Here is a 14,540-nt window from a genome sequence, read left to right as displayed (position 1 = left end):
TGGCTTACTAGGGTGGATATTATTACAGAACATTGCGATGCATCCGCCAAAATCAGGTATGTTTTGTTTCTTCAGTTCGAAGACTAATTCCTGACATGACACGTTACATATTATGTAACTACCAGCTCGCCAGAGGGCGTATTCACTGGGATGGTACAAAACGGCTGCGCCCGTTATATATAATAGCCGTCACATTTAACCGTTTTATTAATTAACTATGCAATTATACTTGTTGATATTAAGCAATAATGTGCATTATATATCGTTGAATATGCATACCAGGCCAAATGCCTTAATTGTCCCCTCATTTAAGTTCAGACATGTCTCCGTTGGGAGTTTGATCCGAGGGAGAAGGATTTGATGCTGCTTATCATAGCCTTTATATACCAGTCATGGGGCACTGGTTGGAATGTGAGAAACTCCAATGAGTCCCCCAAGTAGTTGAATTTACTGTATGCAAGTTCTCTACCATCTTAGCTATATTATTTTACCCTATTTGTGTTAAATTGTCACATGTTGATCTCTAGATAGTTGGAGTTGAGTGCGTGGTTAAATAAAACATTTCGTTCTTTCCTATAGTTTGACTACTTCTGCATGTATTCTGACAAATAGCGTACTATATATCTTAGACCCATTCCATCTTGCCAATGTGCAACTCCATACAATTTCTTCTGACTTCATACTAATTCCATCCCATCCACATAAATCTCATGAGATATCACATTCGATTCCATCAAGAGGCCCATCTCAGTAACCAATTTCTGTGCTATCCTATGCAGTATGCTGTACCATATACCATATACTATGATATGCTATACCTGCTGTGCTGTATGTTGTGCCATGCTTTGCGCCAGCCAGACTTGGCTTGCAAACAGCATTCAGCAATTTTGATGTCAAAGTGGAAGTGAAATCGAGTACGGTCAGCAATTTGTTTTGGCCCACACGTTATTATAATATGAAGAGGTAACTACTATAGGTGTTTAAAATACAAAATAGCTATAAAAAAAAAGTGTATTTTAATTTAAGCTAATTACTTTACCTCAGCAAAAATGAACCTTCAACATTCGTTTTTGCTGAGGCAATTTTCTGAGGGCTGTAAAAAAAATAAGGTAATCCCATATATACTGTCCACATACACATTCCATCCCCATTCACGTTCCCTCATAGATCCATGCATTCCTTTACTACGCACATATAGGGTTTCTGCCAGAGGGTAAAATGGGTATGGCACCATATGTTTGACATCCAATAGCCGATGATTAATAAATCAATGTGCTCTAGTGGTGTCGTTAAACAAAACAAACTTCTTCTTTTTCACAAAATTAATTATTGTTATTGATTTTCTTAACCCTAACCCTAACTGTAACCCTAACCCATTTTCTTTCTGGGGGAGGCCCCCCATATCGCCTGCTGACTGTGGTTGCATTCAGCACACACATTGTAAATATTCAATTCCATAGCGCCATACCCAAAAATGTCTTTCTGGCAGAAACCCTGCTAGACTACCCCTAATTTCCATGACATCCTGTCCTGATACAAATTTCTATCCCATCCTCCCAGTCCCAGATCAAACTGACATGCATGTACCAACTGGCCTCTTACTGGGCATGTGAGAAAATCAGAGCGTGCTATTGCATGGTGACATTTAAAGAAAGACTATAAACTGTTGAATAATACTGGGAACAAGCCGATACATTGTTCACCTGACAACACTGAAATCATCAGTCACAATGAGAATGGGATGGGATGGTATATTTGTGGAGAAATGGGGAGGGAGGATTTGACTTGGAGGAATGTGTAGCATTTTGTTTGTGTAGAGGGTGGAGAGGTTTTATGTTCTTCTTCATGCTTCATTAATGATCCAGGACGGGACGTAGCCCAGTGGTAAAGCGCCTGCTCGATGTGCGGTCGGTCTGGGATTGATCCCCGTCGGTGGGTCCCTTGAACTGTTTCTCGTTCCAGCCAGCGCACCACGACTGGTATATCAAAACAAAATCAAAGTAATATATTAACTGCCCCTACCCCCATTGCTGTCTTTGATTTTGATCAGGTAATTAATACGGTTTTGTTATTCAGATTTTTTCCAATTTGTACACAATTAGCTGAAAAAGATGCATTTTCAGATTCATATATAAATACTCTGTACAGTACTAGGTAAAACAATTTTGGCTAAAGCATTTTCAATATGGCTAATAAAAATTCCATTTGGCTAATATTTTGGTTATAGGTATTTTTAATCCAGGGTGAGCCCTGCTGAGGTTTTTCTTATCACCTCTCGTGTTCCATGACTAGTACGTGTATGGCCATATCAGCTACTCTCCTGTTACTGGTATGTCTACTGTAAAGTGTATATAAAAGAAACACTACTGCTTTGTGGTAAGAAGACTCTGTGTGTGTCAGTAATGGGATTACCATCTCTTGACCAAGCCGCATATTTTCAAAGTTATTTCAGCCTATAATATCGTACTACGACATTTTAGCCTACGATATCGTACTACAACATTTCAGCCTACAATATCGTAAAACTGTCATAAGCTATGACATTACTATGACACATCATAGCCGCCGCTGTCACCACCCCCACCCCCCACCCCCCACCCACCCCCCCACCCCCACCCCCGACGATTTTACAATATTGTAGCCCTAAGATATAGCTTCAACTTTCACTTTCACCCAAGTGTCACATTAACCATAATTCAGACAGCAAATATGTAGTTCAGCAGTTTTAAATGTACTGAGGTGTCTGTAGATAAATAGTCCTTTTACTAATGATTCCTTTAAAAAATGGTTTTAAAAATACAAACTTAAATGTCACATATCTTGTCATGTATGACTGAGTGCATTATTCCAACTTCTACTCTCTCTTTTTTTTTTCTTTTTTTTTGTTAATGTCTTGGTACTTTTCTTTAACAGTCTTGTTACTGTACAGTTGCTAACTCGGCCTGACTGAAAATAGTCTTCCTTTTGTGTAATGTAATCCCCGATCTTGTTTTCAATCGGCATGAAAGCTTTATTTTTAGACATCAGAATGGAGTTATTTACCAAGCATCCAGCTACAATTACTGTCAATGCTGTGTGGCTTAGAGTCACAGACTAAATGTTATGAGGTCATACTTCAGGCAGTGTTAGCTTGCAGACCTGACATGGTGGCTGTCAGCTAAATGATGGTGATGGCATGAGATGTTTCCTCCATCATTACCCTGGCATGGCAGTCACATTGTTGGAAAGTTAAAATATTCTACTGCATGTCAACAACCCATGCAATTATGAAAATGTCTATGGGTTAAAAAAAAACATGAAGAGGAAAAAAAAGTTTGAATATGGTCCAAAGCAAAAAGAAAAAAAAGGGCTATTAAGAATTAAAATTTCCACAGCAATCTCCATGGCATTGCCGATTTCTGTGGGCAATTGCAGGTGCTGTATGTTCATTTCTAGGTTTTGTCAATTGATTTTTATGAATTTGTTTTAGTTCGAATGGAACTTAATGTGTTTAGTATTATTTTAAATAAATGTGTGACTAAATTGTTATCTTAGGAATCATTCACAGTTCTCAGCATTATTATGAGAGTACAAACTGTATGCTGTGGCGTGGATCATGACAGCATATATACTTTTAAAAAATGTTGATAAAAAAAATATACTGACATCCAAAACAAAACAAACTATACCAATTCTGTGAGAGACTACTGGAGAAAAAACTAAATATGTTGCATGTTAAAAAAAAAAACATGACGAAAACAAAATTACCATACATATTCATGAGAGTGGTGTTTTGGCATGTTGGGAATAAAAGTTTGTTCCCTAAAGCAGAAAGATATTTAACAACCCTTTTATTTCCATTATCCAAATTATAAAGGAAATTAAAATGATTTTTCTTAGTGTAGTTTCTTTTGGATGTCAGTATATTTTTGATGTATGGTTTAACAGGGAGTAGGCTGTAGTTCGGTGGTAAAGCGCTCGCCTAATGCTCGGTCAGTCTGAGATCGATCCCCGTTGGTGGGCCCATTGGTCTAGTTCTCGTTCCAACCAGTGCACCATGACTGGTATGTCAAAGGATGTGGTATGTGTTATCCTGTCTGTGGGATGGTGCATATAAATGATACCTTGCTACTGATGGAAAAATGTTGCGGGTTTCCTCTTTAGATGACCAAATGTTTGACATCCAATAAGTCAGTGTGCTTTAGTGGTGTTGTTAAACAAAACAAACGTTTCTAACAGGGAAGGAGGAAGAGTGTGGCAAAATATGTACACTTTGTATGCACATGAAATTGTTAATAATTGTGAATAGTGCAATGGCTGGAATGAAACATGGCCACATAGTCTATATAGATAAGAGGGATGGGGGATCTAGCTCATTTAGTAGAATACTTGCTTGATTGTGTTTTTTTACTCCTTCCCAGCATGTGCATTATGACTGATAGTGATATGTCAAAGGTCATTTTATGTGTTGTTGTTCTCTGTGGGAAAGTGTATATATAGCTGATTGTTATTTTAGTTCTTACAATGAAGCAACTCTTTTGAGACATAAAAAACCCCTTGATTGAACCCAACTGCTATAATTTTTTCTTTGTCTTGTTTTTCTTTTCAACATTCGTCATCTTTTCTTGTGCTTCTTTCCCTTCTGTTTCTCATCTTCTTCAGAAATGTGATACATGGGGTGTTACATCAAACCAAAAAGCATCCATTAAAAGATTCAAAAGTTGAAGGCATTTAAAGAAACTTAAGTAGTGTTGATTTTGCTTATCATATATGAAGTGTTAACTTACAGCAGTGATAGAAATAAGCAAAACTAATCCACCGGACAGGTACATCTACAAATCTACTGGTCCGCCAGTATTTTCACTTGTCTAAATAAATGGTTTGTTTCATTCAAGGACAATGTTTTTTACTGCTCAAAATGAAATTGCCATAAAAAATGTTTACTTGTCCATAAGACAACCATTGAGGTAGAATTTGTTTGTCCAAGCATATTTTCACTTGTCAGGACAAACGGACAAGTGCTTATTTCGATCACTGTACAGTATATGTTGAATGAAATTTATCTTGTGTAAAAATTTCTTTAAATGTCATATTCCCATTAACTTACAAGTGTAAGAACTGTTAATGTTACTTGTTTTTTCTTTTGCATTTAATTTTATTAACATCATAATGTGTAAAAACAATGTTCGCTTCATTATACTGACTACTTAAATGAAAGTTAAAAGTTAAAGTTTGTTTTGTTTAATGACACCACTAGAGCACATCGATTTATTAAGCATTGGCTATTGGATGTCAAACATTTGGTAATTCAGATATAATTATAGTCTTAGAGAGGAAACCCGCTACTTATTTCCATTAGTAGCAAGGGATCTTTTATATGCACCATCCCACAGACATGACAGCACATACCACGACCTTTGATATACCAGTGCACTGACTGGAACGAGAAATAGACCAATAGGCCTACTGACGGGGATTTAAATTAATGCTCTGGAGAACGGGTCACACTAAGTACTGTAAAAAAAAAATGTCACAGTGGATTGGGTTCAGAAAGATTTACCGTAATCGGTTTGTAAACTACCACAATGTAGGAAATGAACCATGCAAATCTGCTTTTAACAAATGTTAGAAATGCTAATAATATTTTAAATATTTTCATTCACTTGTTATTCATTGCTGAATGGATTGTAGATATATACAGGTATATGAGATTTAGATTTTCTGGTCGGTATATAACAATCACCAAGTGATGTTTTGATGCTCAAAGTTTACTTGACTTTTGTTCTTTGTTGGAGTCTCCATGCTCTAGTAAGTAAGGTGACAGGTCAGACTCAGTCTTTTGAGGTTAGATAGAGTCGAAGTTAAGCTGTTGACCTAAAGGTTCCATTAGACCAAATCAATTCCTATTGCCGATAATGTTAACGTTTACTAATAAAACTGATATAAGCAGCGTTTCAACACACCCAGGAAGTACAGCAATAGAAAGTGTGGCACCTCACATCTGATCTAGCTGCAAGAAAATGGGGGGTCACGTATCATTTAAGAGATTTAATTTATGTTTTTAATAGCAACCGTCATTTTTGCTGAAAATCGCAGTTCCATTTTTGGGGGTACCCCGCATTAGTTTCAACCTCTGGTATATACTGCATAACAACTGTATAACAAATAAAAGTGTATTTATTTATTGTCAATGGATAATAGTATTTGCACAAATAGTCAATGTCACATATTACTACCAATCACACCCACAGCTGCTTTTACTCCGTAAATATTTGACGGTGCACGTCGAACTTTGACACAGTACTCTCTTCTTTGGTACTATGCAACCTAAAGGATGGTGGGGTGTCCCCTGATGTAGCACAGTAGTAAAGTGCTCACTTGATTTCCATCTGTGGGCCCATTGGGCTATTTCTCATTCCAACCGGTGTGCCACAACTGGTGTTACAAAGGCTGTGGTATGTACTATCCTGTCTGTGGGATTCCTGCTGTTAATCAGAAAGAGTAACTCATTGTGTGGTGGCAGTGGGTTTCCTCTCTCATTATCTGTCTGATCCTTAATCATACATGAATGTTGGACAGCAATGTAACAGACCCTATATTTACAACTGAGGACTGCAAATTGGTATAAAGTTTTAATTGTAATAAAAAGACAAAACAAATAAAAAATGATCCTAAATAAATAAATTTTAAAAGAAATTGTAATGAAATAAAATAAATATTAAAAAAAAATATATGGATGAAAACAAATTCAGTTGTTAAATTGAGTACAAAAGCTCAAATAAAACTTTCAACGGTGTTTTGATCAAATAATATACAGTATTTTGAACCACTGAGCCTTGCATAGACCTGTAAAGCAATATATATTAAATATTAACGATCGTCAATAAAGATAAACCAACTGATTAAATGAAATCAAATTTGTCTCACTGTGACTGTAGACCACTCATGGAAAATCAGTTATTAATTTAATTTTAACTTGATTGGTGTGGGGGGGTGGGGGGGGGGGGGGGCAGTTCTTAGCCCAGTGGTAAAGCGCTCGATGCGCGGTCGGTTTGGAATCGATCTGCGTCGGTGGGCCAATTGAGCTATTTCTCGTTCCAGCCAATGCACCACGTCTGATATATCAAAGGCCATGGTATGTACTATCTTGTCTGTGGGATGGTGCATATAAAAGATCCCTTGCTGCTAATCGAAAAGAGTAGCCCATGAAGTGGCGACAGCGGGTTTCCTCTCTCAATATCTGTGTAGTCCTTAACCATATGTCTGATGCCATATAACTGTAAATAAAATGTGTTGAGTGTCTCGTTAAATAAAACATTTCTTTCTTCGATTGGTGTGCCTATATCCAATTACGGTTCAAGCACACTGTCCTGGACACACATCTCGGCTGCCTGGGCTGTCTCTCCAGGTTGGTGGGTTAATAGTTAGATGATGTTGTTGGTTATAGAGAGAAGTCTGCTGTAATGCATGAGCAACAGACCTCTCTGTTTAAGGGGAGCTGTCATTCATGCTCTACATAAAACTTTAAAACTTTATTGTCTCTTTTTTTCTGTTTCTTTTTTTCTTTCTTTTTTTAATAATATTTATTTCTGTTCATATTTAAATTGCAAAAATATATTACTGTCGTAATATGTACCGTATATCGCTGTGTATTAGCCGACTTTTTGATACAAAATTTATCAAGTCAAAGGCTGGGGTCGGCTTATCTAAGGAGTCAACATTTTATTGGAAATGTAAAGTTAGAATAGTGACGTCACGGCTCGACTCGATCTATTGTCATTATTGTGCTCTGCATTTCCGCTTTCATAAAGGTTTAATATTGCATCTTAACACAAGCTATTACAAATAAAAGATATTAAAATTGTATATATATGTTCATCTTTAATAAATGTTGGTGTTTAAAAGTTATTTAGTAATATTTATCTGTTTAAACAACAATAAATGGTGACCGATCAAAACAATTTCGGAAAACTTCGCAGGTCACGTGTCATTACATAAACTGCTTACTAAACCGGTGAACACGTTAATTGTTCCAGCTTCATTTGTTTTGTTTGTCGGCTTGGGATTAATCGACACGGGTGGTTGGGTATGGTAGGGTATAGCCGACTAGTAATGAAAAGACCGATTAGCACAATCAACAATGCAAACAGTCACTGTGTTTTTAACGTGTGGCTGCAATCAAGAATGTTTAGGTATATTTCGCTATCTTGGTACTTATATTTTACGAGAAATAAATTAACCGGACACCGTTTCTATAAATAGAAATCGGCTACTGCTTCCGGATAAGTTTGCTGTGACAAATGACGTTTGAAAGCAGATGTACTTTGTCATTTTGTAGAGACCACACAGACATCTGACTTGGTTAGTTTTATATAGGGGGGTCGGCTTATATACAAGGTCGATAATTTTAAAGCCGATTTGGAGGGTGAAACTAGGGGGTCGGCTAATGCATGGAGTCGGCTAATACACAGCGATATACGGTATGTATTTTGGAGAAGGCCTAGTAAGTTGTGTAACTTGTACCTAATCCATTTGTTCTTTAAAAAGCAATAAAATATGTTTCAATCAAATGCTCTACACAACTTCCCTGAGACTAGTTCAGGGAGAGTAATTTTCCTTAGCTTGTGAATTTATATGAAATTATGTTATCAATGTGGTAATATCTTAAATGGCTCCCTATAGGGTGTATACTACCAAATCAAATCCCATAGACGACAGTAGTAACATATGCGGCTAAAACTCCTACCTGCAACGTATCAACCGACATAAACGCCACGGATATAAATACTACCACCCCTTACACTTAAAGTGAATCAGAAAAAAATGGGGGTCAAGCTGCTCGTTTCTGAGATAACGGGTAGCGTCTATGACTACCCTAGTTTCACACAAAATTCGAGTACTTTTTTTCACAGGTACCCCATACATGTTTCAAGCACAAGGCTACTTGACACATTGGTACTAGATGAAATAAAATTGCACGTTTATTTTACCCAGATGAAACTATTATTTTTTACAACCAACACACTCACATTTATAACCAATCACAGGACTTGTGTTGTTCACTTCTCTATCAAAAGTTCGGTGCACCTCCAACTTTGACCCAGCCGGAAGTTATTTGGTATAGTACTACCTATACTGATAACATACATTTTTCAAAATGTGTCCAGCTATGTGTCTTTATGACAACCAGGATCTGGTGTATTCTGACATAAACTGACAACCTCACTGAAACTGTTGTTTCTACAGTGCAACCTAATATAATGTACACCTCAAAAAGCATATATATTGCATATAGTTTTGTACAAATGCAATATGTCATATTAAACAACAAAATGTTTTAAAATAAAACTCCTGAAGATATTTACTTTCAGTTGGGTGTGTGTACTCGGGTATATATGTAGAGACAACAAAGATAGTCAGAGTACCTCTACCCCTTTAAAGAATTCCATTAAAACACATGCACTTGATTGACCCCTAGACTATGAAGACCGTAACAGGCACATCAAAGAAATATCCGTATTAAAAACATACACTGTCTGAGGAAGGAAACACAAACATGACTGTACCTGTATGAAGTAAAGACTTAATGTCCTGAACATTAGTGTTGAGAGGAAATCCTGTATGCTGGGTGTGGGTGTCTTCAAGTTACCAGGTGTGGGAATTTCAAATCCATCGGCCATGCTGATTTTCATAATGAACCATCAAAACTATTGGCAGCCACCAATATTCCTGACTATATTTTATTTATAGCCTACTGTAGTTGGAGGTTTTAATAGGTGTGATATCTGGAATAATCATGCAGCTTTAACATATTTATTTTTGATTAATTACTGAAAAAAACTATTTTTAAATGACAAAATTACCCGAACATCTATTTTCTTGCATTATTTTCTAATCCGAATGAATACAATATGTACATTAGATGTATTCCTGCAATCTGTAATCCAGCATTTTATTTAGCTAGTAACATTAGGTAATACAGCTTTAACAATAAAATAAATTATCAACTTAATCCAAGGCAGATAATCAAATCTGAAAACAAATTGGTTCTGAATCTAGTATAAACTCAAAATGCTTTTCGTGAGAGCTAACTAAGTGATTATTAAGAAACAAAAATTATCTGGATATCTAAGTATATGTTTAACAACCTTATTGTTATGTACAAATAAGAACAGAAGGCACAATAGTGACAACAAATTTAATTATGTTTTTGGTAAAGTTTTTCTTCAAATTTACTTTAAATTTTTCATAAAACTACAAATTTGTCTAAAATATAACTTAGCACCCTATAAATATGTTAAAATGACAATAAAAATCAACTTCTTTACAAATTTGAGTTTTCAGAATTTCATACATAAAAAATTAACAATGTTAATGGAAACTAAAGACATTAACCCACTATTGGCACATGCTATTTTTAATATAAAAATAAATTGCTATTAAAATCTTAGTTCAGGTTGCCTATATATAATACCATATTTAAGAGCAGTTGTATATGGCAAGTCAAATACCATGTAAAAAGAAATTATTGAAATCTTTACAGTATGAATTATAGGCCAAAACCAACTTTTCTTCAGTGCTAACTTTGATTCAAACTCCATTCAGAGCCATGTACAGAGATTATTGTCAAGGTCAAGGTCATTGTGAACTTGCATGATCGAGTGATGGCTAATTAATCAACCAGTATAGTTTAATTAAATAAAATGACAAAATCATAATATTTTTTATTATGCACTGAATATGTGCTATAGGGTGTATACTACCAAATCAAATCCCATAGACGACAATAGTAACATATGCGGCTAAAACTCCTACCTGCAACGTATCAACCGACATAAACGCCACGGATATAAATACTACCACCCCTTACACTTAAAGTGAATCAGAAAAAAATGGGGGTCAAGCTGCTCGTTTCTGAGATAACGGGTAGCGTCTATGACTACCCTAGTTTCGCACAAAATTCGAGTACTTTTTTTCACAGGTACCCCATACATGTTTCAAGCACAAGGCTACTTGACACATTGGTACTAGATGAAATAAAATTGCACATTTATTTTACCCAGATGAAACTATTATTTTTTACAACCAACACACTCACATTTATAACCAATCACAGGACTTGTGGTGTTCACTTCTCTATCAAAAGTTCGGTGCACCTCCAACTTTGACCCAGCCGGAAGTTATTTGGTATAGTACTACCTATAACCTAAATTAGGAGAGCAGTTAATCACTGCGTTCAATTTTTGTTTTTATTAAAATAAAAGCTCAAAAATAAAGAAAAAGCTAACCGCTTTTTATTGAAAAAACAACAACATTGGATTATAGAATTACAACTAAATCATTAAGTGTTAAGATAGACTAAACAAAAAGTAAATGAATACTGGTAAACTTTGAGGAAAAAAAAAAAAAAAAAAAAAAAATCAATGCACATATGATTAACAACATGTCTGACTGTATCTATGAATGAGATTGATTTTAAAATGTATCTGTGTTTAAATAAAATAAACTTACATTCCAGAACAAATTTAAAGTATTTTTTTGGTAAATAATTCCAGGTTAGCTTGACATAACAAGAAAATGCTCTATTTTTATGTCCACTTTATAAAAAGAAACATCAGTCAAGATATAGATAAAACAGCAATACTCAGCCACAGTAAAGAATGTGTATGAATGAATGAATGTTTAACGACACCCCAGCACAAAAATACACATCGGCTATTGGGTGTCACAAATGGTAAGTATATGAAAATATTAGTAAAGAAAGTAATGTGCTCATGAAATTTGAAATCTTAATTCCTTTCAAGATTAGTTTATCATACCAAACTATATTTGATTATTCTTTTGTTAATATGTCTCTACTTCATGGAAATTAATTCCGTATACATATATGTGTAAGATAAAGACATTTTTTCTTCTTTGAACATCGAGAAATTACAGATGTGTATACTATTACTAAAAATAAGAATGTCTGTATGTATTGTTATTTACGGGCAATTTCCAGGAATCTGAAACAGACTTTAATGCAATTCCATACCGATCAGTGGGCACATAACATCTATGAGCTGCTGTAACATTACTGGCAGCAACGAGCAGCAGAGCAGCCAGCCAGTCAGCCAGCGAGTGAGTAGTGAGTTAGCCAGTAAAGCAGCGGTAGTAGAAGCCTGAGAATTGGAATGGTTTTTCTGCCGGCCACCAGCAACAGCAGATAGCACGCTCTACTACAGGAGATATAGGTGTGGACTGTCCTAGCCCATCTCACACTCACTCGGACTGCATGCAGCACAACACAGGATATAACCTCGCATGACAGTGTGGGACTGCCTCTCCAGTACATAGCTGTGTAAGCTAGGATAGCCCAGTACATAGCTGTGCAAGCTAGGATAGCGTGTTGGCAGCGGTGAGACGGTGTTTTGTCGTGTGTGAGAGAGTATATCGTGTATAGTGTACACCAGTACAGGTGGTGGAAGATCGCAGCAGACGGGTTAGCACGCCAGCGTACCATTGTGTCAGAGTGAGTGTGTGTGTGTGGATTATACAAGCAAGGTTTCATTGATTCACTCACCGCTCTAAAAAGGATCGAGGGTGGCTAACATTTCGTTGGGTTGTTGGGTGTTTGTTTTTTCTTGTGGCGTTACACACAGCTGAGCAAAGCATACGAGGAAACGAATGAACATACGGGTGCGGAATTACAACTCGGTAGTTGTTGGGATAGAGAAAGAGACTCCAGCGTGGGTTGTGTGTTGGATGTACACAGGTATGTGTGAGGATATTTACTCTTGTCTGGATCTTATCTCACTGGTAATTGTGCCATGAAAAAATAGATATAATCATGGATTAGTGAAGGTTTTGTTTATGTATTTTTCGTATTGGAAGCTATATATAATATATATATATATATATATACCTTTTAGACATGCATGAGTAGTAGAAAGGTAGGTATTTATGTCTTGTAAGAAAAGATAACCTTTTTGTATGATATAACCATGCATTTTATAGGAGCAAGGGGCAAAATATCCATCCGGTACACCCTATAGGTTGGGGTTATTGTTAGCTTCAGGGTTAGGGTGAGGTTCCCTCTTTATATCAATATAACAGATTAAAAGGTGGAAATATTTCTGAGCAAGGTGAATATTTATGTTTTGAATGGGAAGATAATTATATATAATATATTCATTTATGTTTTGTAGGTAAGTGGGTGTTTATGTTTATAGATTTAGTGTGTATTTTCATAGCTGATTGACTATTTGAAGCTACGTGTGTTTGTGTACAAGTAACGATTAGTTTCAACTTGCAGCAGGTAGTAGGCAGTGATGTGTAACTATATAGCTGTTGAGAAGTAAACAAATAGTTTAAAGTAGTCTCTTTAGGAAATATTGATTTGAAATAAAATTGAAAGAAGAAAGGTTACTTTTTCACATCTACGATGTTTTAGTGACAATCTAGAACTGTGTACATTTACATAGTAAATTACCCTCTCTTTTTTTTACAGATTTTATTTTGATCAAGAAGGAAAAATTGATAGGGAAGGTGGAGGGTATATAGTTATATATTCTACTCAACAAAATCCTGCCTATAATGTATTGTGTCTGTTGGTAATTTAAGTGAGAGAAATTAAGTTAAAACTGAGAGGAGGGGTAGGGACAGAGAGAGACAGAGACAGACAAGTAAACAGACAGACAGACAGACAGACAGAAAGAGACAGACCGAGAAAAAGAAAGTGACATACATGCTAACCTATATACAAAATATATTTTTTAGGAAATGCCTGTTTGTATCGATCTAGATGTGTGTACTATTTAAATATGTCATGTCTCTATAGCTTCCAGGTACATAGCATCTATGTTATAGGCTATCTGTAAAATCAGGCAACCAGCAAAATTCCTGAATATTTCAGGCAGACTTTTCAAAGCAGTATGTTTTGAATATGGCATGATTTTACATTGTAATTTAATGCACTGCCCAGTATGAAAACTCAGTCTGGAGTGGCATCTGCTGTTAGATCCTTTTATTTTAAATATGTATAGAAAAATTGCATTAAATGTTTGGGTCGGGCACGTATACATACTTAATATTCACAGATTGTCTACTGATAGCATGATTTTTTAAACACCATTTCCTATACAACAGGACCATTCTAGACTTTTATTAACCAAACCATTTTCAAGTTACAGATGTGAGTAAAAAAAATATGTATTACATCATCCTTCATGATGCAAGTATACCATTTTTGTCTGGTTTTTCTTGCTTCTGTATTTAAAATGTACCTGTTATATAATGAAACCAGGAAGAATATCACTGATTTACTTAATCCCGTTAATGACCTAGTAGATTAGCATCATAAATATGAGATACTTATGTATGTAGTGACTCTCGTTAATGACCTGGTAGATTATCATCATAAATATGAGATACTTATGTATGTACTGACTCCCGTTAATGACCTAGTAGATTATCATCATAAATATGAGATACTTATGTATGTACTGACTCCCGTTAATGACCTAGTAGATTATCATCATAAATATGAGATACTTATGTATGTACTGACTCCCGTTAATGAC

At 35.7% G+C, this 14,540-nt stretch overlaps 1 protein-coding gene across 4 annotated transcripts in view; it reads left to right on the top strand.

Moving 5' to 3' along the window:
- LOC121368409 (neuroglian-like) overlaps positions 1 to 14,540 on the top strand; it is a 156,724-nt gene that overhangs the window by 44,906 nt on the left and 97,278 nt on the right. For 3 of the 4 annotated variants that reach the window (XM_041493122.1, XM_041493120.1, XM_041493123.1), the window contains exon 1: positions 12,082 to 12,733. The exons of the other annotated variant lie outside the window; for it this stretch is intronic. The gene's annotated coding sequence lies outside the window, so the exon portion shown is untranslated. Of the gene's footprint in view, positions 1 to 12,081; positions 12,734 to 14,540 lie in introns of those variants that run through there. 4 annotated transcript variants of the gene reach the window in all.

Source organism: Gigantopelta aegis, chromosome 3, assembly GCF_016097555.1.
Source record: "Gigantopelta aegis isolate Gae_Host chromosome 3, Gae_host_genome, whole genome shotgun sequence".
Taxonomy (NCBI): domain Eukaryota; kingdom Metazoa; phylum Mollusca; class Gastropoda; order Neomphalida; family Peltospiridae; genus Gigantopelta; species Gigantopelta aegis.
This window is presented reverse-complemented; position numbering and strand designations above follow the sequence as displayed.